Source organism: Oncorhynchus keta, chromosome 21, assembly GCF_023373465.1.
Source record: "Oncorhynchus keta strain PuntledgeMale-10-30-2019 chromosome 21, Oket_V2, whole genome shotgun sequence".
NCBI lineage: Eukaryota > Metazoa > Chordata > Actinopteri > Salmoniformes > Salmonidae > Oncorhynchus > Oncorhynchus keta.
Genome location: NC_068441.1, coordinates 52,685,250 through 52,710,899, shown reverse-complemented (window position 1 = coordinate 52,710,899; position 25,650 = coordinate 52,685,250). Strand labels below are relative to the sequence as shown.

The window sequence follows — 25,650 nt, the reverse complement described above, 5'->3', positions numbered from 1 at the left end:
GGAGGCGGCCGAATGCATGGATTTGGAGGCCCTCTATGGTTTTGGAGGCCCTCTTTCATGCAGTTCTCAACATTTTGCCACAGGGTCACAGAGAACGTGTTAGTTTTAAAAGCTAGGTTGTTGCCATTCACACACTTTCTCATGGGGCTGAGCGACAAATGTGAATTTCAAATGTAATTTCCTTCAATTATGCAAATGCCAGTAAATTGCCAGTATGCCTCGTTCTTATATTATCCGAGTGGCTCAAACATTATAACAAAAAAAATTGTACAAGTCCTTTGCAATAGTTGTGACATGTGTAAAACCCTGTCCTTTGTACTCTGCTGTTAATAGCAGTCCTATCCTGTCCTCATTATTTTCTATCCCAGTGAATTGAAACACCAGTCAGTTCTCTGGTGGACTGGACTGTAATAGGCCTGTGTCTCAACTGTAATACCAGTCAGTTCTCTGGTGGACTGGACTGTAATAGGCCTGTGTCTCAACTGTAATACTAGTCAGTTCTCTGGTCAGGGCTGGACTGTAATAGGCCTGTGTCTCAACTGTAATACCAGTCAGTTCTCTGGTGGACTGGACTGTAATAGGCCTGTGTCTCAACTGTAATACCAGTCAGTTCTCTGGTGGACTGGACTGTAATAGGCCTGTGTCTCAACTGTAATACCAGTCAGTTCTCTGGTCAGGGCTGGACTGTAATAGGCCTGTGTCTCAACTGTAATACCAGTCAGTTCTCTGGTCAGGGCTGGACTGTAATAGGCCTGTGTCTCAACTGTAATACCAGTCAGTTCTCTGGTCAGGGCTGGACTGTAATAGGCCTGTGTCTCAACTGTAATACCAGTCAGTTCTCTGGTCAGGGCTGGACTGTAATAGGCCTGTGTCTCAACTGTAATACCAGTCAGTTCTCTGGTCAGGGCTGGACTGTAATAGGCCTGTGTCTCAACTGTAATACCAGTCAGTTCTCTGGTCAGGGCTGGACTGTAATAGGCCTGTGTCTCAACTGTAATACCAGTCAGTTCTCTGGTCAGGGCTGGACTGTAATAGGCCTGTGTCTCAACTGTAATACCAGTCAGTTCTCTGGTCAGGGCTGGACTGTAATAGGTCTAGGTAGTACACACATAGGTAGTACACTATGTAGGGGGTAGGGTTGCATTTGGGACGGAGCGTAGGACAGCTAGTACCTGTGCCCTTCTAGCTTCCGGCTGAGTGATCTATCGATCGATTTTGCTGGGGATCTGGGGATAGGTTCTCTTCTTCATTTCTGGTCTAGACATTATCCCTTTGCTTTTGGCTTTTATTGGCTACTGTATAAACCAAATGAAAATGTTTATAAATTCATATTTTTTTTAAAAGCCTTTCTGATAGTTCCGCTTTGAGCGTTGTAAAGCTGGACTCTTGAAATCATAGAAAACTATATGCAGAAAGCCACTACTCTCCATTGTTATCTAGGTTGGTATATAGCTAGCTAGTTTGCTTCGTTCATGGAGGAAATGTTAGCTAGCTAGCTACATAGGTTGCAGCTGACCTGTGTGCTAACCAAAGCCATGTATTTGTATGCATGTTCTTCTAAATACTTACACAAGTAGCCAACTAGCTACCATTTGCAATGTTGGATGGATAGCTGATCTGTTCCATTTATGAAAATAGCGACAATTGTCTCACGATATTTTAACTTATCCAATCTTCTCCCACAGGCACTGTGTAGCTTGCATGTATGCAAAAACAGTTCTTAGCTAGCTAACATTAGCTAACCCATCTGTAGCCCCCAACTTCTTAGCTAGCTAATGTTATCTAGCCCAGCTGTGCCTCCCAACTACCTAGCTAGCTAATGTTGGCTAAACCATCTGTAGCCCCCAACTAGCTAGCGAGCTAACATTAGTGAACCCATCTGTAGCCCCCAACTAGCTAGTTAGCTTGTTAACTAGTTTGTCTGGTCCCATAGCAACGCTGAAAAATTAGGTGAATAAAATATATAGTGACGAGGGTGCCATTTGAGACATACCCATACTCTTGGGTGGGGGGGGGGTTCTGTAATGTGGTAAAGCATTTTTGGGCTGTTGCAATTTCAACATGACATAACATTTTAAAAGCTGGGCTTTTAAAAGCTTTTAAAAGAAGGGTGTACTCTACAATTTACACTTTGAACTTGAGTGGATTTCAATTGTCTTACATGGAGTAGACTTTTCCTCCTTGATTATTGACTGTAACCTACTGTGGTAGATTTGAATCCTGACGACACAGGGATCTTCAGACCTTTTACAAATGGCGAGCTTGTCTCCTTTGTGTCTCTTGTCTTGCTCTCGTTCTCTCTCACCGTCCCCCTCTTTTACTCCTATGAGATCGTCTAGATAAGTTGAGCATTCAGTCGCTCCAGTCGCAGTACGTGTGTTCCCATTTTGTAGGTGTGATGTAGCTGAAGGTCTGACGCAGATGCCATTGTCTCTTATCATCGCATGAGTAGAGAGAGAGAGGTAAAACATCTGACAGTCACCCCAGGCGGTCACCCCGACCGGTAGGCAACACGAGGCTAGATGATATGATTTTCTTTCCTTCATCTTTTTCTCACTCCCTCCTCTCACTCCCTCTCACTCAGTCTCTCTCTCTCATTTTCTCCTCTCCTTTCTCCTTTCTCTCTCACTTTTTTCTTTCCCTCCCTCCCTCTCTCCTGTCTGTAAAAGGCTCACAATTGCACCCATCACAGCCAAAACCGGGGTGTTATGAGGCTCTGTCAAGAAAATCCAATTACTGAGATATTACAGCTCCTTGCCGGAACAGAAGTATCAGACAATACATGACTAGTGTATTGCTGCTGGAGGCCTCTGGTTGCATTTAACACCTGCTGACTGCTCAGACACACTGATAAATAGGATCATATTAAAATGATTATTAAGCTATATATAAAACATATATTGTTATCTTTTCAGTGGATAATATTTGATATTTCCCTGAACTACTCTATCAACGAAGGCAGGAGAGGGGCATTCTTGAACCTCCTGGTTCCATTTAGCCTCCTGGTTCCATTTAGCCTCCTGGGTCCATTTAGCCTCCTGGGCCCATTTAGCCTCCTGGGCCCATTTAGCCTCCTGGGTCCATTTAGCCTCCTGGGTCCATTTAGCCTCCTGGGCCCATTTAGCCTCCTGGGTCCATTTAGCCTCCTGGGTCCATTTTGAGACCTTTTACATTTTCACATAATACTATCATCAACTAAAGCACATGTCGTGTCTTTGGCTATACCGGATTAAGTGATATGACATGCTATTCTATAAAATCCTTTCTCTATAATTAATATTACCTGATTGAGCTAATCATGTAAATGTAATTAACTAGAAAGTCGGGGCACCACGAAATGATATTTATAGAGCTATTATCTTCAGAATAAACTCTTAAAGACCTAGTAATATTTTACATCAATAGCAGTCAATATTAATCGTCACCTTATTCGAGTCTCATCTGAAAGTTGTAAATTCTTGCATATCTTCACGAACCCTGGCTAACAAGTTGAATCAGCAATACAACATTGGGTTTATTTATTTACTAAATACCTAACTAATCACACAGAATTACATACAGAATGCTAATTATTATTATATTATTACAGAAAACGTCCCTGGTGGACACAGATGACAAGGGGCGGGGTTTGAGTGAAAGAGCGGGAAGACTGAGGAACAAAGGGCGAAGCTGTGCTATCGTAAATACAGCATCTTATGCATTCTAAATTACCTCCCATTTGGAAAAGGAAAATGCAATAAATATTTACTCTGAGCTGCGGTTTCGGTAGGTTGGTCGTAGATGTTGGCGGTGTTGGCCAACCAAGATCTTCCTGTCCTCGGAAGAATGTCTCTGGTGGTAAATTGAATAGGTTGTAGTATCTTCATTGTGTGTTAGACTGGATACGTCGTCCGTCCTTTCCTAGCCCACGTTTACAGCTGCTGTTGCTAACTCGGATGACATCTAGGATGTCTCACTTCTTTAGTGATTAAGAGTTCAAAGTTCATACCATTCACAACCAAAGCTCACGCTGAGGTTGGCTTAGTTCTGTAGTTGACATGTTAGTCCTTTTCAGCGTATGGACCGTGGTCCTATCGTCCTCGGAACAGAAGGTTACATTTTTGTCAATGGAATATATAGTGAAAACCCAATTCTCTCATTTGGAAGCTAAAATTACATTTCACAAATAGTTTCATATTCAAACATTTAAATTGCACAACAATTCCATGTGAATCTGATGATAACTAGAATGTGTAGACTTTCCCCGATACAGTTTATGTCGTCCTGTCATATTTTCAACTGGTTCTATTACCGAAATATGGTTCCTTTCCCCCACTTGTTTGATGTTCCCAGACTCTCTATGTTTAACAAAGGCTCTTCAAGAGTCCTTCAGTAGGGTCAAGAGAGAGAGAGGGGAGAAAGGTATTTATGGGGGGGGTCATAAACCTTACCCACAGGCCAACATCATGACACACACAAAGACATTGGTATTTCTTTTGGTTGAGAAAAACTGTTTACCATCTTGTGTCACCCTAGATGAACCCGAACCGACTGATTTTTTTTTTTTTGCCTGTCGGTTGACAGATGTTCTTTCTTAACACCCCGTTTAGTCACCTCTTTATCCCATGTTCTAATATTATCTACATATTCATACTTCACTTAGTGTTAAGTTGCTGTCAGGTTCATGGCTGTCTTCAGATCACAGAGCAGGATTAGTGTGTGATATTGTACATCTGTTACTTCTCTGTCTCAGTGAGGGCAGAAAGCAGCCGTGTAAGCACTTAACGCACGAACGCGCACTTCAGCACTTCAATTAAATGAAATTAATTTTTATAAAGCCCTTTTTTACATCGGCAGATGTCACAAAGTGCTTATAAAGAAACCCGGCCTAAAACCAAAAAAGAGCACGCAATGCAGAAGCACAGTGGCTAGGGAAAAGTCCCTAGACAGGCAGGAACCAGGCTCTGTGGGGGGTGGTCAGTCCTCGTCTGGTTGTGCCGGGTGTTGATTATTAGAGTACAAGACCAGATTGTTGTTCAAGATGTTCATAGATGACCAGCAGGGTCAAATAATAACAGTGTTTGTAGAGCAGGACTCTCCAACCCTGTTCCTAGAGAGCTAGCATCCTGTAGGTTTTAACTCCAACCCTGTTCCTAGAGAGCTAGCATCCTGTAGGTTTTAACTCCAACCCTGTTCCTAGAGATTTAGCATCCTGTAGGTTTTAACTCCAACCCTGTTCCTAGAGAGCTAGCATCCTGTAGGTTTTAACTCCAACCCTGTTCCTAGAGAGCTAGCATCCTGTAGGTTTTAACTCCAACCCTGTTCCTAGAGAGCTAGCGTGGTAGTACAGGTCAGGTCAGTGGTACAGGTCAGTAAGACATGCCTACCACTACTGACCTGTAGCACTGACCTGTAGCACTGACCTGTAGCACTGACCTGTAGCACTGACCTGTAGCACTGACCTGTACTACAACTACTGACCTGTACTACTGACCTGTTCTACTGACCTGTACTACTGACCTGTACTACTGACCTGTTCTACTGACCTGTACTACTGACCTGTACTACTGACCTGTACTACTGACCTGTACTACTGACCTGTACTACTGACCTGTACTACTGACCTGTACTACTGACCTGTACTACTGACCTGTACTACTGACCTGTTCTACTGACCTGTTCTACTGACCTGTACTACTGACCTGTACTACTGACCTGTACTACTGACCTGTTATACTGACCTGTACCACCACTGTAGTAGTGGTTATAGTGCGGGTCAGTGTACTGACCTGTTCTACTGGTCCTGTGGTACTGACAGTAGAACTGGTCAGTACTGACCTGTTATAGTGCAGGTCAGTAGTACCTGGTCAGTAGTTATAGTGCAGGTCAGTAGTACAGGTCAGTAGTACAGGTCAGTAGTTATAGTGCAGGTCAGTGTAGTACAGGTCAGTAGTACAGGTCAGTAGTTATAGTGCAGGTCAGTAGTACAGGTCAGTAGAACAGGTCAGTAGTACAGGTCAGTAGTTATAGTACAGGTCAGTAGTTATAGTGCAGGTCAGTAGTTATAGTACAGGTCAGTAGTTATAGTACAGGTCAGTAGTTATAGTACAGGTCAGTAGTACAGGTCAGTAGTTATAGTGCAGGTCAGTAATCCAGGTCAGTAGTTGTAGTACAGGTCAGTAGTGCAGGTCAGTAGTACAGGTCAGTAGTTATAGTACAGGTCAGTAATCCAGGTCAGTAGTTGTAGTACAGGTCAGTAGTGCAGGTCAGTAGTACAGGTCAGTAGTTGTAGTACAGGTCAGTAGTTATAGTACAGGTCAGTAGTACAGGTCAGTAGTTATAGTACAGGTCAGTAGTCCAGGTCAGTAGTTGTAGTACAGGTCAGTAGTACAGGTCAGTAGTTGTAGTACAGGTCAGTAGTACAGGTCAGTAGTACAGGTCAGTAGTTGTAGTACAGGTCAGTAGTACAGGTCAGTAGTACAGGTCAGTAGTTATAGTACAGGTCAGTAGTACAGGTCAGTAGTTATAGTACAGGTCAGTAGTCCAGGTCAGTAGTTATAGTACAGGTCAGTAGTACAGGTCAGTAGTTATAGTACAGGTCAGTAGTCCAGGTCAGTAGTTGTAGTACAGGTCAGTAGTACAGGTCAGTAGTACAGGTCAGTAGTTATAGTACAGGTCAGTAGTACAGGTCAGTAGTACAGGTCAGTAGTTATAGTACAGGTCAGTAGTACAGGTCAGTAGTACAGGTCAGTAGTTATAGTACAGGTCAGTAGTACAGGTCAGTAGTTATAGTACAGGTCAGTAGTACAGGTCAGTAGTACAGGTCAGTAGTTGTAGTACAGGTCAGTAGTACAGGTCAGTAGTTGTAGTACAGGTCAGTCGTACAGGTCAGTAGTACAGGTCAGTAGTTATAGTACAGGTCAGTAGTACAGGTCAGTAGTTATAGTACAGGTCAGTAGTACAGGTCAGTAGTTGTAGTACAGGTCAGTAGTTGTAGTACAGGTCAGTAGTACAGGTCAGTAGTACAGGTCAGTAGTACAGGTCAGTAGTTATAGTACAGGTCAGTAGTACAGGTCAGTAGTACAGGTCAGTAGTTATAGTACAGGTCAGTAGTACAGGTCAGTAGTACAGGTCAGTAGTACAGGTCAGTAGTTGTAGTACAGTTCAGTAGTTATAGTCCAGGTCAGTAGTACAGGTCAGTAGTTGTAGTACAGGTCAGTAGTTGTAGTCCAGGTCAGTAGTTATAGTACAGGTCAGTAGTTGTAGTACAGGTCAGTAGTACAGGTCAGTAGTTATAGTACAGGTCAGTAGTCCAGGTCAGTAGTTGTAGTACAGGTCAGTAGTACAGGTCAGTAGTTGTAGTACAGGTCAGTAGTACAGGTCAGTAGTACAGGTCAGTAGTTATAGTACAGGTCAGTAGTACAGGTCAGTAGTACAGGTCAGTAGTTGTAGTACAGGTCAGTAGTCCAGGTCAGTAGTTGTAGTACAGGTCAGTAGTTGTAGTACAGGTCAGTAGTACAGGTCAGTAGTTGTAGTACAGGTCAGTAGTACAGGTCAGTAGTTGTAGTACAGGTCAGTAGTACAGGTCAGTAGTTGTAGTACAGGTCAGTAGTACAGGTCAGTAGTACAGGTCAGTAGTACAGGTCAGTAGTACAGGTCAGTAGTACAGGTCAGTAGTTATAGTACAGGTCAGTAGTACAGGTCAGTAGTTGTAGTACAGGTCAGTAGTACAGGTCAGTTGTAGTACAGGTCAGTAGTACAGGTCAGTAGTTATAGTACAGGTCAGTAGTACAGGTCAGTAGTGGTAGTACAGGTCAGTAGTGGTAGTACAGGTCAGTAGTTATAGTACAGGTCAGTAGTTATAGTACAGGTCAGTAGTACAGGTCAGTAGTACAGGTCAGTAGTACAGGTCAGTAGTACAGGTCAGTAGTACAGGTCAGTAGTACAGGTCAGTAGTACAGGTCAGTAGTACAGGTCAGTAGTTGTAGTCAAGGTCAGTAGTTGTAGTCAAGGTCAGTAGTTGAAGTCCAGTTCAGTAGTTATAGTCCAGTTCAGTAGTTATAGTCCAGGTCAGTAGTTATAGTACAGGTCAGTAGTTATAGTACAGGTCAGTAGTACAGGTCAGTAGTACAGGTCAGTAGTTATAGTACAGGTCAGTAGTACAGGTCAGTAGTCAGGTCAGTAGTTCAGGTCAGTAGTTATAGTACAGGTCAGTAGTTATAGTCCAGGTCAGTAGTTATAGTCCAGGTCAGTAGTTATAGTCCAGGTCAGTAGTTGTAGTACAGGTCAGTAGTACAGGTCAGTAGTACAGGTCAGTAGTTATAGTACAGGTCAGTAGTACAGGTCAGTAGTACAGGTCAGTAGTCCAGGTCAGTAGTTCAGGTCAGTAGTTATAGTCCAGGTCAGTAGTTATAGTACAGGTCAGTAGTTATAGTCCAGGTCAGTAGTTATAGTCCAGGTCAGTAGTTATAGTACAGGTCAGTAGTTATAGTACAGGTCAGTAGTTATAGTACAGGTCAGTAGTTGAAGTACAGGTCAGTAGTTGAAGTACAGGTCAGTAGTTGAAGTACAGGTCAGTAGTTGAAGTACAGGTCAGTAGTTGAAGTACAGGTCAGTAGTTGAAGTACAGGTCAGTAGTTGAAGTACAGGTCAGTAGTTATAGTCCAGGTCAGTAGTTATAGTCCAGGTCAGTAGTTATAGTACAGGTCGGTAGTTATAGTACAGGTCAGTAGTTATAGTACAGGTCAGTAGTTATAGTACAGGTCAGTAGTACAGGTCAGTAGTCTAGGTCAGTAGTCCAGGTCAGTAGTTATAGTACAGGTCAGTAGTTATAGTCCAGGTCAGTAGTTATAGTACAGGTCAGTAGTTATAGTACAGGTCAGTAGTTATAGTCCAGGTCAGTAGTTATAGTCCAGGTCAGTAGTTGTAGTACAGGTCAGTAGTACAGGTCAGTAGTACAGGTCAGTAGTTGTAGTACAGGTCAGTAGTACAGGTCAGTAGTACAGGTCAGTAGTTATAGTACAGGTCAGTAGTACAGGTCAGTAGTACAGGTCAGTAGTTATAGTACAGGTCAGTAGTACAGGTCAGTAGTTGTAGTACAGGTCAGTAGTACAGGTCAGTAGTTGTAGTACAGGTCAGTAGTACAGGTCAGTAGTTGTAGTACAGGTCAGTAGTACAGGTCAGTAGTACAGGTCAGTAGTTATAGTACAGGTCAGTAGTACAGGTCAGTAGTACAGGTCAGTAGTTATAGTACAGGTCAGTAGTACAGGTCAGTAGTACAGGTCAGTAGTTGTAGTACAGGTCAGTAGTACAGGTCAGTAGTTGTAGTACAGGTCAGTAGTACAGGTCAGTAGTTATAGTACAGGTCAGTAGTACAGGTCAGTAGTGGTAGTACAGGTCAGTAGTTATAGTACAGGTCAGTAGTTATAGTACAGGTCAGTAGTACAGGTCAGTAGTACAGGTCAGTAGTTGTAGTACAGGTCAGTAGTTGTAGTCAAGGTCAGTAGTTGTAGTCAAGGTCAGTAGTTGAAGTCCAGGTCAGTAGTTATAGTCCAGGTCAGTAGTTGTAGTCAGGTCAGTAGTTGTAGTCAAGGTCAGTAGTTGAAGTCAGTTCAGTAGTTATAGTCAGGTCAGTAGTTATAGTACAGGTCAGTAGTTATAGTACAGGTCAGTAGTACAGGTCAGTAGTACAGGTCAGTAGTTATAGTACAGGTCAGTAGTACAGGTCAGTAGTCCAGGTCAGTAGTTCAGGTCAGTAGTTATAGTACAGGTCAGTAGTTATAGTCCAGGTCAGTAGTTATAGTACAGGTCAGTAGTTATAGTCAGGTCAGTAGTTATAGTCAGGTCAGTAGTTGTAGTACAGGTCAGTAGTACAGGTCAGTAGTACAGGTCAGTAGTACAGGTCAGTAGTACAGGTCAGTAGTTATAGTACAGGTCAGTAGTACAGGTCAGTAGTACAGGTCAGTAGTACAGGTCAGTAGTCAGGTCAGTAGTTCAGGTCAGTAGTTATAGTACAGGTCAGTAGTTATAGTCCAGGTCAGTAGTTATAGTCCAGGTCAGTAGTTATAGTACAGGTCAGTAGTTATAGTACAGGTCAGTAGTTATAGTCAGGTCAGTAGTTATAGTCAGGTCAGTAGTTGAGTACAGGTCAGTAGTTGATAGTACAGGTCAGTAGTTGAAGTACAGGTCAGTAGTTGAAGTACAGGTCAGTAGTTATAGTCAGGTCAGTAGTTATAGTACAGGTCAGTAGTTATAGTACAGGTCAGTAGTTATAGTACAGGTCAGTAGTTATAGTACAGGTCAGTAGTTATAGTACAGGTCAGTAGTTATAGTACAGGTCAGTAGTACAGGTCAGTAGTACAGGTCAGTAGTCAGGTCAGTAGTCAGGTCAGTAGTTCAGTAGTTATAGTCCAGGTCAGTAGTTATAGTACAGGTCAGTAGTTATAGTACAGGTCAGTAGTTATAGTCCAGGTCAGTAGTTATAGTCCAGGTCAGTAGTTGTAGTACAGGTCAGTAGTACAGGTCAGTAGTTCAGGTCAGTAGTTATAGTCCAGGTTAGTAGTTATAGTCCAGGTCAGTAGTTATAGTACAGGTCAGTAGTACAGGTCAGTAGTTGAAGTACAGGTCAGTAGTTGAAGTACAGGTCAGTAGTTATAGTCAGGTCAGTAGTTATAGTACAGGTCAGTAGTTATAGTACAGGTCAGTAGTTATAGTACAGGTCAGTAGTTATAGTACAGGTCGGTAGTTATAGTACAGGTCGGTAGTTATAGTACAGGTCAGTAGTTATAGTACAGGTCAGTAGTTATAGTACAGGTCAGTAGTTATAGTACAGGTCAGTAGTACAGGTCAGTAGTTATAGTACAGGTCAGTAGAACAGGTCAGTATAACAGGTCAGTAGTACAGGTCAGTAGTTATAGTACAGGTCAGTAGTTATAGTCCAGGTCAGTAGTTATAGTACAGGTCAGTAGTACAGGTCAGTAGTTATAGTGCAGGTCAGTAGTTATAGTCCAGGTCAGTAGTACAGGTCAGTAGTACAGGTCAGTAGTTATAGTACAGGTCAGTAGTTATAGTCCAGGTCAGTAGTTATAGTCCAGGTCAGTAGTTATAGTACAGGTCAGTAGTTATAGTACAGGTCGGTAGTTATAGTACAGGTCAGTAGTTATAGTACAGGTCAGTAGTACAGGTCAGTAGTCCAGGTCAGTAGTCCAGGTCAGTAGTTCAGGTCAGTAGTTATAGTACAGGTCAGTAGTACAGGTCAGTAGTTATAGTACAGGTCAGTAGTTATAGTCCAGGTCAGTAGTTATAGTCAGGTCAGTAGTTATAGTACAGGTCAGTAGTACAGGTCAGTAGTTATAGTGCAGGTCAGTAGTTATAGTCCAGGTCAGTAGTACAGGTCAGTAGTTATAGTACAGGTCAGTAGTTATAGTACAGGTCAGTAGTACAGGTCAGTAGTTGTAGTACAGGTCAGTAGTTGTAGTACAGGTCAGTAGTTATAGTACAGGTCAGTAGTACAGGTCAGTAGTACAGGTCAGTAGTTGTAGTACAGGTCAGTAGTTATAGTACAGGTCAGTAGTACAGGTCAGTAGTACAGGTCAGTAGTACAGGTCAGTAGTTATAGTACAGGTCGTAGTTATAGTACAGGTCAGTAGTTATAGTACAGGTCAGTAGTACAGGTCAGTAGTTATAGTCCAGGTCAGTAGTTGTAGTACAGGTCAGTAGTACAGGTCAGTAGTACAGGTCAGTAGTACAGGTCAGTAGTTATAGTACAGGTCAGTAGTACAGGTCAGTAGTACAGGTCAGTAGTAGGTCAGTAGTCAGGTCAGTAGTTCAGGTCAGTAGTTATAGTACCAGGTCAGTAGTTATAGTACAGGTCAGTAGTTATAGTCCAGGTCAGTAGTTATAGTCAGGTCAGTAGTTATAGTACAGGTCAGTAGTTATAGTACAGGTCAGTAGTTATAGTCCAGGTCAGTAGTTATAGTCCAGGTCAGTAGTTGAAGTACAGGTCAGTAGTTGAAGTACAGGTCAGTAGTTGAAGTACAGGTCAGTAGTTGAAGTACAGGTCAGTAGTTATAGTCAGGTCAGTAGTTATAGTCAGGTCAGTAGTTGTAGTCCAGGTCAGTAGTTATAGTACAGGTCAGTAGTTATAGTACAGGTCAGTAGTTATAGTGCAGGTCAGTAGTACAGGTCAGTAGTTATAGTACAGGTCAGTAGTCCAGGTCAGTAGTCCAGGTCAGTAGTACAGGTCAGTAGTTGTAGTACAGGTCAGTAGTTATAGTCCAGGTCAGTAGTTATAGTACAGGTCAGTAGTTATAGTCCAGGTCAGTAGTTGTAGTCCAGGTCAGTAGTTGTAGTACAGGTCAGTAGTACAGGTCAGTAGTCCAGGTCAGTAGTTGTAGTTCAGGTCAGTAGTTATAGTCCAGGTCAGTAGTCCAGGTCAGTAGTCCAGGTCAGTAGTTATAGTCCAGGTCAGTAGTTATAGTCCAGGTCAGTAGTTATAGTACAGGTCAGTAGTACAGGTCAGTAGTTATAGTACAGGTCAGTAGTTATAGTCCAGGTCAGTAGTACAGGTCAGTAGTTATAGTACAGGTCAGTAGTTATAGTACAGGTCAGTAGTACAGGTCAGTAGTTGTAGTACAGGTCAGTAGTTGTAGTACAGGTCAGTAGTTATAGTACAGGTCAGTAGTACAGGTCAGTAGTACAGGTCAGTAGTTGTAGTACAGGTCAGTAGTTGTAGTACAGGTCAGTAGTACAGGTCAGTAGTACAGGTCAGTAGTACAGGTCAGTAGTTATAGTACAGGTCAGTAGTTATAGTACAGGTCAGTAGTTATAGTACAGGTCAGTAGTACAGGTCAGTAGTTATAGTCCAGGTCAGTAGTTGTAGTACAGGTCAGTAGTACAGGTCAGTAGTACAGGTCAGTAGTACAGGTCAGTAGTTATAGTACAGGTCAGTAGTACAGGTCAGTAGTACAGGTCAGTAGTACAGGTCAGTAGTCCAGGTCAGTAGTTCAGGTCAGTAGTTATAGTCCAGGTCAGTAGTTATAGTACAGGTCAGTAGTTATAGTCCAGGTCAGTAGTTATAGTACAGGTCAGTAGTTATAGTACAGGTCAGTAGTTATAGTACAGGTCAGTAGTTATAGTACAGGTCAGTAGTTATAGTACAGGTCAGTAGTTGTAGTACAGGTCAGTAGTTATAGTACAGGTCAGTAGTTATAGTACAGGTCAGTAGTTATAGTGCAGGTCAGTAGTACAGGTCAGTAGTTATAGTACAGGTCAGTAGTCCAGGTCAATAGTACAGGTCAGTAGTTGTAGTACAGGTCAGTAGTTATAGTACAGGTCAGTAGTTATAGTACAGGTCAGTAGTTATAGTCCAGGTCAGTAGTTGTAGTCCAGGTCAGTAGTTGTAGTCCAGGTCAGTAGTTGTAGTCCAGGTCAGTAGTTATAGTCCAGGTCAGTAGTTATAGTCCAGGTCAGTAGTACAGGTCAGTAGTACAGGTCAGTAGTTATAGTACAGGTCAGTAGTTATAGTCCAGGTCAGTAGTTATAGTCAGGTCGGTAGTTATAGTACAGGTCAGTAGTTATAGTACAGGTCAGTTATAGTACAGGTCAGTAGTTATAGTACAGGTCAGTAGTACAGGTCAGTAGTCCAGGTCAGTAGTCCAGGTCAGTAGTTCAGGTCAGTAGTTATAGTACAGGTCAGTAGTACAGGTCAGTAGTTATAGTACAGGTCAGTAGTTATAGTCCAGGTCAGTAGTTATAGTCCAGGTCAGTAGTTATAGTACAGGTCAGTAGTACAGGTCAGTAGTTATAGTGCAGGTCAGTAGTTATAGTTAGGTCAGTAGTACAGGTCAGTAGTTATAGTACAGGTCAGTAGTTATAGTACAGGTCAGTAGTACAGGTCAGTAGTTGTAGTACAGGTCAGTAGTTGTAGTACAGGTCAGTAGTTATAGTACAGGTCAGTAGTACAGGTCAGTAGTACAGGTCAGTAGTTGTAGTACAGGTCAGTAGTTATAGTACAGGTCAGTAGTACAGGTCAGTAGTACAGGTCAGTAGTACAGGTCAGTAGTTATAGTACAGGTCAGTAGTTATAGTACAGGTCAGTAGTTATAGTACAGGTTATAGTACAGGTCAGTAGTTATAGTCCAGGTCAGTAGTTGTAGTACAGGTCAGTAGTACAGGTCAGTAGTACAGGTCAGTAGTTATAGTACAGGTCAGTAGTACAGGTCAGTAGTACAGGTCAGTAGTTCAGTAGTCAGGTCAGTAGTCCAGGTCAGTAGTTCAGGTCAGTAGTTATAGTCCAGGTCAGTAGTTATAGTACAGGTCAGTAGTTATAGTACAGGTCGGTAGTTATAGTACAGGTCAGTAGTTATAGTACAGGTCAGTAGTACAGGTCAGTAGTCCAGGTCAGTAGTCCAGGTCAGTAGTTCAGGTCAGTAGTTATAGTACAGGTCAGTAGTACAGGTCAGTAGTTATAGTACAGGTCAGTAGTTATAGTCCAGGTCAGTAGTTATAGTCCAGGTCAGTAGTTATAGTACAGGTCAGTAGTACAGGTCAGTAGTTATAGTGCAGGTCAGTAGTTATAGTCCAGGTCAGTAGTACAGGTCAGTAGTTATAGTACAGGTCAGTAGTTATAGTACAGGTCAGTAGTACAGGTCAGTAGTTGTAGTACAGGTCAGTAGTTGTAGTTATAGTACAGGTCAGTAGTACAGGTCAGTAGTACAGGTCAGTAGTTGTAGTACAGGTCAGTAGTTATAGTACAGGTCAGTAGTACAGGTCAGTAGTACAGGTCAGTAGTTATAGTACAGGTCAGTAGTTATAGTACAGGTCAGTAGTTATAGTACAGGTCAGTAGTACAGGTCAGTAGTTATAGTACAGGTCAGTAGTTATAGTACAGGTCAGTAGTTATAGTCCAGGTCAGTAGTTATAGTCCGGGCCAGTAGTTATAGTCCAGGTCAGTAGTTATAGTACAGGTCAGTAGTTATAGTACAGGTGCGATGCCTAACAATCTGACAGGGACGCACCGTAAGATCCAACCCGTTGCTGGCTGACATGGAATTTTATTTAATAATTTTACACTGCTCAGCAATGTTAAGAAAGTGTCTGTAGCAAGTAGCAGGCTTTTATCTCACTGGGAGGGACAATGTACCAGAGGTTAGCTATTGTGGGCAGGGACTAAAGCAGTAATTCTGCATCATTGGGTCATTAAACATCTCTAAATATATTAGATTACATTTATTCTCCATATTACTTGAGTTTTAAGCTACTGGCTTTTAACTCCATTAACGAATGTAATATCCTCGGTCAATTGCTACTTTGTAAAACGGGATTGCAGTGATTGGGTTTAAATGGTTTTCCATTAATTGAAATAGTTGAGATAGAACAGAGAGGTGTTGCATTAGTAGAGACTCGGGAGTCACATGACTTTGACTTGAGACTCGACTTGATAGAAAATAAAATTGCTTGTCTTTGAGAATCAAGACTCGGGGGACTTAACTTTGACTTGAAATTATCTGGCCAGGTTTTTTTGTTTAAAAAAAAACATGAACTGTTTATATTGCCCGTCGGCAATGGAGAATGAAGCGACAATTACTAGCATTCGCTTATTGGTCTTTTGGTATGTCAAAAGCTTTAAAATGGATCATTTACCTATGAAGCTAACATTTTGTAATTTGTTATTGTTATTACTATGGCTCTCCAAACACCAACCAGTGGAGAGTGCTTTGATCGCTTTCACAAGTTCAACTGGATATGCACGTTCTCTCAGATCTCAATTCTCATTAGCCAATCAATACCTGTCATGTGATCGATCGGGTCCGTCTCACACAGGCCTCACAGCTCTGACGAACAAGTGAAGACCGACACATCAGGGATGCAACCGCGTGCAACCTTCTTATCCAATGTCCGAGGAGCTCATTGAAGACGTAAGAACTGTCCACATGTACTTTCTCCAACAAGACGAGTGCCGAACAGCGACCGGACAATTGGCCTAGTGTCGTCCGGTTTAGCGAGGGATTTGGCCGGTAGGGATGTCCTTGTCTCATCACGCACCAGCGACTCCTGTGGTGGGAGTGCGCGCTAACTAAGGTTGCCAGGTGCACGGTGTGTTTCCTCCGACACATTGGTGCTGCTGGCTTCCGGGTTGGATGCGCGCTGTGTTAAGAAGCAGCTTGGTTGGGTTGTGCATCGGAGGACGCATGGCTTTGAACCTTCGTCTCTCCCGAGCCCGTTGTAGAGATGAGACAAGATAGTAGCTACTAAAAACAATTGGATACCACGACATTGGGGAGAAAAAGGGGTAAAAAAAATATATTCCTAACGGAGTCTGGGTCAGTTGTGGGACTACAGTTCTCTAATTCATACAACCACAGTACTTAAAACAACGTTTAAAAGCAATGATTCTGTTGCAAATGTTAAAAAATGCAGAATAAAAAACATTGTTCTCAAAAGCACACCGCAAATGCAAGCAGTTTCATGTGACAAATGAAAATATCCTTCAGAAATTTCAAGAGGGAAGATCTAAAGATGCAACAATTAGCACGGGATGCTAATATGACTAGGATTATCAACTAGCATGGGTTGCTAATATGACTAGGATTATCATCAACTAGCATGGAATGCTAATATGACTAGGATTATCATCAACTAGCACGGGATGCTAATATGACTAGGATTATCAACTAGCATGGGTTGCTAATATGACTAGGATTATCATCAACTAGCACGGGATGCTAATATGACTAGGATTATCAACTAGCATGGGTTGCTAATATGACTAGGATTATCATCAACTAGCACGGGATGCTAATATGACTAGGATTATCAACTAGCATGGGTTGCTAATATGACTAGGATTATCATCAACTAGCATGGGATGCTAATATGACTAGGATTATCAACTAGCATGGGTTGCTAATATGACTAGGATTATCAACTAGCATGGGTTGCTAATATGACTAGGATTATCATCAACTAGCATGGAATGCTAATATGACTAGGATTATCATCAACTAGCGTGGGATGCTAATATGACTAGGATTATCAACTAGCATGGGTTGCTAATATGACTAGGATTATCATCAACTAGCATGGAATGCTAATATGACTAGGATTATCAACTAGCATGGGATGCTAATATGACTAGGATTATCAACTAGCATGGGTTGCTAATATGACTAGGATTATCATCAACTAGCATGGAATGCTAATATGACTAGGATTATCATCAACTAGCACGGGATGCTAATATGACTAGGATTATCACCAACTAGCATGGAATGCTAATATGACTAGGATTATCATCAACTAGCATGGAATGCTAATATGACTAGGATTATCATCAACTAGCATGGAATGCTAATATGACTAGGATTATCATCAACTAGCATGGGATGCTAATATGACTAGGATTATCAACTAGCATGGGTTGCTAATATTACTAGGATTATCATTACCTAGCGTGGGATGCTAATATGACTAGGATTATCATCAACTAGCATTGGATGCTAATATGACTAGGATTATCATCTACTAGCACGGGTTGCTAATATGACTAGGATTATCATCAACTAGCATGGAATGCTAATATGACTAGGATTATCATCAACTAGCATGGAATGCTAATATGACTAGGATTATCATCTACTAGCATGGGTTGCTAATATGACTAGGATTATCATCAACTAGCATGGGATGCTAATATGACTAGGATTATCAACTAGCATGGGATGCTAATATGACTAGGATTGTTTGTGTCCATGGCTGCTGGACAATGATGATTTAAAAACCAATAGAACAGGAGAGGAAAAGCCAACTAGTTTGAAATGGTATATGGCCTTGGTGTCCTAGGCAGATGGCCTTGGTGTCCTAGGCAGATGGCCTTGGTGTCCTAGGCAGATGGCCTTGGTGTCCTAGGCAGATGGCCTTGGTGTCCTAGGCAGATGGCCTTGGTGTCCTAGGCAGATGGCCTTGGTGTCCTGGCAGATGGCCTTGGTGTCCTGGCTGATGGCCTTGGTGTCCTAGGCAGATGGCCTTGGTGTCCTAGGCAGATGGCCTTGGTGTCCTAGGCAGATGGCCTTGGTGTCCTGGCAGATGGCCTTGGTGTCCTGGCAGATGGCCTTGGTGTCCTAGGCAGATGGCCTTGGTGTCCTAGGCAGATGGCCTTGGTGTCCTAGGCAGATGGCCTTGGTGTCCTAGGCAGATGGCCTTGGTGTCCTAGGCAGATGGCCTTGGTGTCCTGGCAGATGGCCTTGGTGTCCTAGGCAGATGGCCTTGGTGTCCTAGGCAGATGGCCTTGGTGTCCTAGGCAGATGGCCTTGGTGTCCTAGGCAGATGGCCTTGGTGTCCTAGGCAGATGGCCTTGGTGTCCTAGGCAGATGGCCTTGGTGTTGGAAGTCGATACACCACTTTCTGTTTCTGATTAGCACAGACCTGAGATGTCTTACTGGTTTCCCTTCAGAGGCTTCCGTGTGAGGAGCAACGGAGGGAAGTGTGTGTGTGTGTGTGTGTGTGTGTGTGTGTGTGTGTGTGTGTGTGTGTGTGTGTGTGTGTGTGTGTGTGTGTGTTCCTGCCATCGGATCGTTAGTTCAGTGACCCCAGTGTAGGAGTGCCTGCTCTCTGTGAAACCAAACAACTTTGCACCTGAAAATTAATCACTTCTATCAGCACCCATCTGTCAACCATTCATCCGTGTAAGCCAAGTGATGGAGGCATGGCACCAAGAAATGGAGCTGTACAGCTGGCTAACTGAAGTCAATGTCCATTGGTGTTTCCCAAACCGCTCCCTATTCCCTTTCTAGTACATTACTTTTTTTTACCACGGCCAACAGGGGCACTATATATAGAGAATAGGTGCCATCTGGGATTCATAACAGCAATAACTAGAGCTGGCTAAACGAGGACAACCTACAACTGAACTGTACACCATGATGAATGTCCCACTGACTCACATTGAACAGGAAAAAGACAGGCCTTTGTAGGGAGGAAAACTTGAAATCTGCCCTAATTAATTGGCTATTCTGATTAATCGGTCGACCTCTACTGTGGATGTATTTCAAGACCTGCCTTCCAACTCAGTGCCTCTTTGCCTGACATCATGGGAAATTCAAAAGAAATCAGCCAGGACCTCAGGAAAAAAATCAGCAATATCCAGATGCTTGAAGGTACAACATTCATCTGTACAAACATAGTACGCAAGTATAAACCCCATGGGACCATGAAGCCGTCATACCGCTCAGGAAGGAGACTCGTTCTGTCTCCTAGAGATGAAAGTACTTTGGTGCCTAAAGCGCAAATCAATCCCAGAACAACAGCAAAGGACCTTGTGAAGATGCTGGAGGAAACAGGTGCAAAAGTATATATATCCACAGTAAAATTAGTCCTTTATCCACATAACCTGAAAGACCGCTCAGCAAGGAAGAAGCCACTGCTCAAAAACTACCATAAAAAAGCCAGACTACGGTTTGCAACTGCACATGGGGACAAAGATCATACTTTTTGGAGAGATGTCCTCTGGTCTGATGAAACAAAAATAGAACTGTTTGGCCATAATGACCATCGTTATGTTTGGAGGAAAAAGGGGGAGGCTTGCAAGCCGAAGAACACCATCCCAACCGTGAAGCACGGAGGTGGCGGCGTCATGTTGTGGGGGTACTTTGCTGCAGGAGGGACTGGTGCAATTCACAAAATAGATGGCGTCATGAGGATGGGAAAATTACGTGGATATATTGAAGCAACATCTCAAGACATCAGTCAGGAAGTTAAAGCTTGGTCGCAAATGCGTCTTCCAAATGGACATTGACCGCAAGCATACTTCCAAAGTTGTGGCAAAATGGCTTAAGGACAACAACGTCAAGGTATTGGAGTGGCCATCACAAAGCCCTGACCTCAATCCTGTAGAAAAAACAAACCTGACTCAGTTACACCAGCTCTGTCAGGAGGAATGGGCCAACATTCACCCAACTTATTGTGGGAAGCTTGTGGAAGGCTACCCGAAATGTTTGACCCAAGTTAAAACAATTTAAAGGCAATGCTACCAAATACTAACTGAGTGTATGTAAACTTTTGACCCACTGGGAATGTGATGAAAGAAATAAAAGCTGAAATAAATAATTCTCTCTACTATTATTCTAACATTTCACATTATTAAAATAAAATGGTGATCCTAACTGACTTAAGACAGGGAATTGTCAGGAATTGTGAAAATGTTTGTTTAAATGTATTGTGCTAACGTGTATGTATGCATGTGAGTGAGAGGTGTATCAGAGCATGGCGATTGGCACCCGGGAGAAAGGAATTGTAATTATTATTTTCGGCACAATTTGCCACTTTGGCTGCAAGGAATGGATTATTTTTAGGGGACATTACTGCCACACGAGTTGGCTGCTGGGAAATTCATGTCTTACTCTAGACTTGCCTTGGACTCCAGCAGCGCCTGTGTTGTGTAATGATTTGGCCAGTCTTTGACTTGTGTTGGCGTTGTTGCTCGTCGGGTCATAACTTTTTCATGTTTTATTGGCTTTGGTGTACAACTGCCTCCTGAGATTATTGGATTGGCCTTCTCAGTTTTCAGGCCCACGTGGCACTGCAAGTACACCCTGTTTTATCATTCTGAACAGTTTCTACCGACTGCATAGGAGCAGTCTGTCTTCTCAACCTGTTTTTGGTTATTGTACCGCAAATCACATTTTGTTCTGCTGTAAGTGCTCCTTTATGGGTAATTGATCCAGTATAGCTATGATCTTTCCAAGTACCCCCCGTGGATAGGCCAGGTACCTGCAGGGGCATTAGTAGCTCAAGATCAGAACCAATAGCATGAGGCATACGGTATATCATTGGTTTTGTAATGAACTCTGACAACATCACTAGAGTATCTGGTTACCTGATGGTTTGCTTTTTAATTAAAACATACATTCAGGAAATATTCAGGGCCTTTGATTTTTCCCACTTAAGTTACAGCCTTATTCTAAAATGGATTTAATATTTTTTCCCCCTTCATCAATCTACACACAATACCCCATAATGACATCACAATACCCCATAATGACAATGACAGTGAAAACAGGTGTTTAGAAATGTTTGCAAATGTGTATATATAAAATTGACTCAAAATTGAGCTCAGGTGAATCCTGTTTCCATTGATCATCCTTTCAGATGTTTTTACCAATTGATTGGAGTCCACCTGTGATAAATTCAATTGATTGGACATGATTTGGAATGGCACACACCTGTCTATATAAGGTCCCACAGTTGACAGTGCATGTCAGAGAAAAAAACAAGCCATGAGGTCGAAGGAATTGTCCGTAGAGCTCTGAGACAGGATTGTGTCGAGGCACAGATCTGGGGAAGGGTACCCAGACATTTCTGCAGCATTTTAAGTTCTCCAAAAACACAGTGGCCTCCATCATTCTTAAATATAAGAAGTTTGGAAGCACCAAGACTCTTCCTAGAGCTGGTCACCTGGCCAGACTGAGAAATTGGGGGAGAACAGCCTTGGTCAGGGAGGTGATCAAGAACCAGATGGTCACTCTGACAGAGCTCCAGAGTTCCTCTGTTGAGATGTGAGAACCTTCAAGAAAGAACAACCATCTCTGCAGCACTCCCCCACTTAGAGTGAAAGGCACATGGGGGTTTGCCAAAATGCACATAAAGACTCTCATGAGAAACAAGATTCTCTGGTCAGATGAAACCAGTATTCCCTCAGTCCATGAGAAACAAAATTCTCTGGTCAGATGAAACCAGTATTCCCTCAGTCCATGAGAAACAAGATTCTCTGGTCAGATGAAACCAGTATTCCCTCAGTCCATGAGAAACAAAATTCTCTGGTCAGATGAAACCAGTATTCCCTCAGTCCATGAGAAACAAGATTCTCTGGTCAGATGAAACCAGTATTCCCTCAGACCACGAGAAACAAGATTCTCTGGTCAGATGAAACCAAGATTGAACTCTTTGGCCTGAATGCCAAGCGTCACGTCTGGAGGACACCTGACACCATCTCTACGGTGAAGCATGGTGGTGGCAGCATCACGCTGTGGGAATGTTTTTCAGCAGCAGGGACTGGTAGACTAGTCAGGATCGAGGGAAAGCTGAACGGCGCAAAGTACAGAGAGATCCTTGATGAAAACCTGCTCCAGAGCTCCCAGGACCTCAGACTGGGGTCGAAGGTTCACCTTCCAACAGGACAACAACCCGAAGCACACAGTGCAGCGACGCTCCTCATCCGACCTGACAGAGCTTGAGAGGATCTGCAGAGAAGAATGGGAGAAACTCCCCAAATACAGGTGTGCCAAGCTTGTAGCGTCATACCCAAGAAGACTCAATGCTGTAATCGCTGCCAAAGGTGCTTCAACAAAGTACAGAGTAAAGGGTCTGAATATTTATGTAAATGTCATATTTAAAAAGCTGTTTTTTTGCTTGGTCATTATGGGGTCTTGTGTGTAGATTGATGGAGGAGGCAATTTCATCCATTTATAATAATGGAACACAAAAAAGTAAAGGGTCTGAATACTTTCCCGAATGCACTGTATATATCTCCACCTATCCGTGGAGAGGAAAGGTTGTTGCTCATACTGAACAGAGTGGATACAATGCAGTGCAGTGGGGTCTGAACTACAGTGTCCCAAATGACACCCTATTCCCTATAATAGTGCACTATTTTTTTTAATTTTTTAGCAGAGCCCTATTGGTAGTGCGCTAATATATGGAATAGGGTGTCATTTGGGACTGACACAGGGATGTGGTAAAGAAGGTGTGTCGTTAAATGACAGACAATTTCCCATCCATTTATAATAATGGAACACAAAACACACAAAGGGTCTGAATACACACACACCACCACACACACACACACACACACACACACACACACACACATCACCACACACACACACACACACAGACACAGACACAGACACAGACTACACAGACACAGACTACACAGACACAGACTACACAGACACACACTACACAGACACACACTACACTGTCCACAGACAAACTGACACACTACACAGACACACACTACACTACACAGACACACACTACACTACACAGACACAGACACACACTACACTACACAGACACAGACACACACTATACTGACACAGACATACAGACACAGACACACACTGTCACTTTGGACACAGACACACACTACAGACACAGACACACACTACACTACACAGACACAGACAAACTACACTAACAGACACAGACACACACTACACAGACACAGACATGACAGACACAGACACACACTTGACACACATACACTACACAGACACACACTACACTACACAGACACACACTACACAGACACAGACACACACTACACAGACACAGACACACACTACACACACAGACACACACACTACACAGACACACACACACACACACACACACACACACACACACACACACACACACACACACACACACACACACACACACACACACACACACACACACACACAGACACACACAGACACACAAACACACACAGACACACACACACACACACACACACCCCTCTCAGTGTATTGTGTTTTTCTCCATGCAGCCATATAGTCATCTTCTTTTGTTCAACTGTCTGTTATGTCAATAAAACCTCTAGCAGGTAAACACCAGGACATTGAGAGGTCAGTCGGCAGGTTTGTTCTATTATAAAACATTTATAACTTTTTAATACATCTGTCTTGGGGTTTGAAAGGCTTTTGCAATATGTTGTGAATCCATAGTCATATTATAGTTACAGGGTAGAAAGTCAAGATACAGTATAGATCCATCAGATCCATCAGAATCAGATCCATCAGAATCAGATCCATCAGAATCAGATCCATCAGATCCATCAGAATCAGATTCATCAGATCCATCAGAATCAGATCCATCAGAATCAGATTCATCAGATCCATCAGATCCATCAGAATCAGATCCATCAGAATCAGATCCATCAGATCCATCATAATCAGATCCATCAGATCCATCAGAATCAGATCCATCAGATCCATCAGATCCATCAGAATCAGATCCATCAGATCCATCAGAATCAGATCCATCAGAATCAGATCCATCAGATCCATCAGAATCAGATCCATCAGAATCAGATCCATCAGATCCATCAGAATCAGATCCATCAGAATCAGATTCATCAGATCCATCAGAATCAGATCCATCAGAATCAGATTCATCAGATCCATCAGAATCAGATCCATCAGAATCAGATCCATCAGAATCAGATCCATCAGATCCATCAGAATCAGATCCATCAGATCCATCAGAATCAGATCCATCAGAATCAGATCCATCAGATCCATCAGAATCAGATCCATCAGAATCAGATCCATCAGATCCATCAGAATCAGATCCATCAGATCCATCAGAATCAGATCCATCAGATCCATCAGAATCCAGATCCATCAGAATCAGATTCTTCAGCATCAGATCCATCAGCATCAGATCCATCAGAATCAGATCCATCAGAATCAGATCCATTTAATCAGATCCATCAGATCCATCAGAATCAGATCCATCAGAATCGGATCCATCAGATCCATCAGAATCAGATCCATCAGAATCAGATCCATCAGATCCATCAGAATCAGATCCATCAGATCCATCAGAATCAGATCCATCAGAATCAGATCCATCAGATCCATCAGATCCATCAGATCCATCAGATCCAGTTCCACTGCTTCTTTCATTCTTCCCCTTTAATCAGAGACCGATTTAGACGAGGGACAATGAATTTTTTTATTTATTTCACCTTTATTTAACCAAGTAGGCTAGTTGAGAACAGGTTCTCATTTGCAACTGCGACCTGGCCAAGATAAAGCAAAGCAGTGTGAACAGACAACACAGAGTTACACATGGAGTAAACAATTAACAAGTCAATAACACAGAGAATTATCCGGCATAACAGAAAACTGTCAGTACTCTGCACCTTGTAGGGGAAGATTTACATTACCCCTTATTATACATTACCCCTTAATATACATTACCCCTTATTATACATTACCCCTTATTATACATTACCCCTTATTATACATTACCCCTTATTATACATTACCCCTTATTATACATTACCCCTTATTATACATGACCCCTTATTATACATGACCCCTTATTATACATGACCCCTTATTATACATTACCCCTTATTATACAGTACCCCTTAATATACATTACCCCTTATTATACATTACCCCTTATTATACATTACCACTTATTATACATTACCCCTTATTATACATTACCCCTTATACAGAAAACCATCATTACTACTGCACCCCTTAAAATACATGCCCCTTATTATACATTCGACCCCTTATTATAGTAAAGCATTTGTTTTCTATTATAATGCCCCTATTATACATGACCCTTGTTTTTCTCTAGTATGCCAATATCTGACAGTAAAGGTCACATGATCGTGACAGAACCAAGATCTGACCCAGTAATTATCACATTACCCCTTATTATACAGAACCAATATTATAGGTCAGTAAAGATACATGACCCCTTATTATACATTAACCATTATCAGATAGGTCAGTAAAGATTACCCCTGATTATACATTACCCCTGGATTATACATTACCCCTTATTATAGGTCATTAAAGATTATGATTACCCCTTATACAGAAAACCATCAGTACTCTGACCTAGGTCAGGAAGATTTACATGATC

General features: G+C 42.4%; 1 protein-coding gene and 1 long non-coding RNA gene across 13 annotated transcripts in view; both read left to right on the top strand.

Annotated features, from left to right (window-relative positions):
- Positions 1-25,650, top strand: part of LOC118399730 (E3 ubiquitin-protein ligase RNF123) — a 235,150-nt gene that overhangs the window by 86,407 nt on the left and 123,093 nt on the right. The gene's annotated exons all lie outside the window — the stretch shown is intronic.
- LOC127910419 (uncharacterized) lies at positions 8,492-14,405 on the top strand. Of its 12 annotated transcripts, none has more exons than XR_008074825.1 (4): positions 8,492-8,513; positions 8,800-8,856; positions 11,073-11,187; positions 12,182-12,208. It is a non-coding gene; the product is annotated as an uncharacterized LOC127910419 (long non-coding RNA). The 12 variants fall into 12 exon arrangements; XR_008074824.1 differs by having other exon boundaries at positions 8,511-8,532; XR_008074823.1 differs by lacking the exon at positions 8,492-8,513 and adding an exon at positions 8,530-8,551.